The sequence below is a fragment of the Gadus morhua genome, chromosome 5 (genome assembly GCF_902167405.1).
Source record: "Gadus morhua chromosome 5, gadMor3.0, whole genome shotgun sequence".
NCBI lineage: Eukaryota > Metazoa > Chordata > Actinopteri > Gadiformes > Gadidae > Gadus > Gadus morhua.
The window spans coordinates 19,338,297-19,340,934 of NC_044052.1; the positions used below are offsets into that span (position 1 = coordinate 19,338,297).

The window sequence follows — 2,638 nt, forward strand, 5'->3', positions numbered from 1 at the left end:
GTTTTTGTACGGCTCTCAATCACTGTGTGAACACATAGACACTGTTTAGGACATGGAAACTCTGACAGTGATAAACTGCTGCATCTTCACGCTGGGCGCCGTTGATGGTCAGAGAGAAGTCAGTGCTGCTTCCACTGCCACTAAACCGAGCTGGGGTTGATGATACAAGTGTACTGACACGTGTTATTAGGGGCTTGGGTTCTTCTCCAGGCTTCTGTTGATACCAGAATATAAAATCATTGTTGTAAACCGCTGTGTTGGTCTTACAGGTCAGAGTGACCGTGGATCCTGGAGTAAAGGACACTACTGGTGTCTGAGTCACAGTCACCTGACTGCTGGTTCCTGTAGAAAACAAACAAACCAAACATTGAGTAATCCAATAGAAAACACAAGCAAACAGAGAAGGGTGGTCCACATTTTGACTGAGTGGAATAAACCAACCTGTTAAGGATCCACAGACCACTGTCCAGAAAAGGAGGGTGAGGTGATTCATGGTTGCCACGGTTTCTGGGGTGTTGAGTGACAGCTCTGAGTCCTGCAGTGTAGAACTCAGAGGACTTTAAACCCTCTCAGAACCCCAGTTTCAGCTGAGCATGCAAAGCTTCCTCTATATGGAAATGACCTGTTTCCACTCATCAGACTGGGGGTGAGAGTGACTGCAGACGTTCTGGGAGGACCGCTGTATCTCCTCTACACACACCATTGGAATACGTATTCAGATTTAATGGAAACTATTGGAATTTAAAATGCATAACATTTTATCTGGTTGAAGCCAATCCTGGTTTGTATGAAATCCTTTAACTTTCTATTTGTTTGAAATAAATTGTCGTTACATTATAGCCTGAACCCAGAATAATAGATAAAAACATATTGTTCTGTACATAATAAATGCATGAATATAACATTGGCTTGAAGGTTTTTTATGAAGTCAAATTAATAGACTTGTTTTAAAACAATAAATCTTTTGTAAAAGAGCCTTTAAAAATGTTATGACAATAAATTAATGATGAATGTATTTCATTAAATTACTATACATTCATAAAATTACTATATATTAATTATAATATTTCCAATGAATCAAATATTGACTAATTCATCCATTTTAGTGAAAAGCCAGTGTTTGTGTGTCAGTGAGATGAGTCTTTAGTGTGCGGGAGGTTTTTGTACAGCCTCTTAATGAGTTTGTATCACTGTGGTACACTTTTGGTGGAGGCACCAAACTCATCGTTGACTGTAAGTACAAGGACACTTTTCTTTGCCTGGCATATTTAACTTTCTCCAAATGTAATGGTGATAATCTTATCTTTTGGAACTTTCCATATTTTTAATTTCTTTTCGTTTTTTTTAAAGATAAACTGAGGACAAAGTGTATATATATTGTGGTACAGAGTTCTGTCTTTTAAATTACACTGCATATGTTACATATGTTCTACAATATAATTTATTTCATGAAAGACCTCATTATTGCTGTGGCATTATTCATTTATTGAATTTCGCAAATCAGTCATATTTAAGTTTGAAGAAATTCACACTTGTCGATTAATGTTACCCAATAAAATGCTAAATTTTGAAGTTCAATCATTTAAAATACAAACATGTTTTTACCGTTTTAATGAAGAGATTTTAAACACAATGGTTTCCTTCCTCTTTAATGTCACCAACTGCTGGTGAACAGGAAGCTGTCCCTTCCCTCTGTGCTCCTATGAGGGCTGATGTTAACTGAGCCTGTTGTCCACTCCTCTCTCTCTCTTCCAGTGGGAGTGGTGCAGCCCACGCTGAGCGTCCTCCCTCCCTCCAGAGTGGAGCTGGAGCAGGGCAGTGCTACACTGCTGTGTGTGGCCAGTGGGGGCTTCCCCTCAGACTGGAAGCTTTGCTGGAAGGTGGGGGGCAGCAGCAGGTCTGGGGGGATGTCAGATAGCCTGGGGGTCCTGGGGAAAGATGGCCACTACAGCTGGAGCAGCACCTTGACCCTCCCTGCAGACCAGTGGAGGATGGCGGGCTCAGTGAGCTGTGAGGCCAGTAAGAATGGCCAGACGCAGCCTGTCACTCAAACCCTGAATCCTGGAGAGTGTTCAGAGTAGAGAGGCTCCAGCATGGAGGTACTGGAGGATACAGATCTCCTCTGACACGTCTGCTTTATGTCTCTCTGTCTCAGGTGGCACCGCTACTTCTGTTGATTTACATTGATATAACACGCATTTGATTCATTAACATGATGCTCTTTAGATTTTACCCCTTGCTTGTGTTGGTCACATGTTGAACATGTAATAAAGATTTAAAGAATAAATTCATTAAATATCATTTATCTTCTGTATTTGAAATTGAATGCTGCTTCTATTGAGCATATAAAACCTCTGCTATCTTCATTAAACAAATTTCACAACCATTATGAATGAAGGCTTAAAGCTATGGTGTGTATCTCTGAATGAGCAAAGTGTTGGCTGTGTGGATTTCCTTGGAAAGTGTGTTCAGTGTATTCAGTGGACCAGTGTCAGTCATAGAGCCACTGCTGCTGAAATGACCCATGTGTCAGACTGACTTTCTGTCGATTCATATAATAGTAGTTCAGAGAGATGTCCAGGTTTCTGCAGATACCAACTTAGAATCGTTTAGAGGTACGTCTTAAAAGACATTCAGT

General features: G+C 40.5%; 1 long non-coding RNA gene across 1 annotated transcript; it reads left to right on the forward strand.

Moving 5' to 3' along the window:
• Positions 1-600: 600 nt before the first annotated feature.
• LOC115543512 (uncharacterized) lies at positions 601-2,393 on the forward strand. Its single transcript, XR_003976707.1, has 2 exons — positions 601-781; positions 1,756-2,393. It is a non-coding gene; the product is annotated as an uncharacterized LOC115543512 (long non-coding RNA).
• Positions 2,394-2,638: the final 245 nt, after the last annotated feature.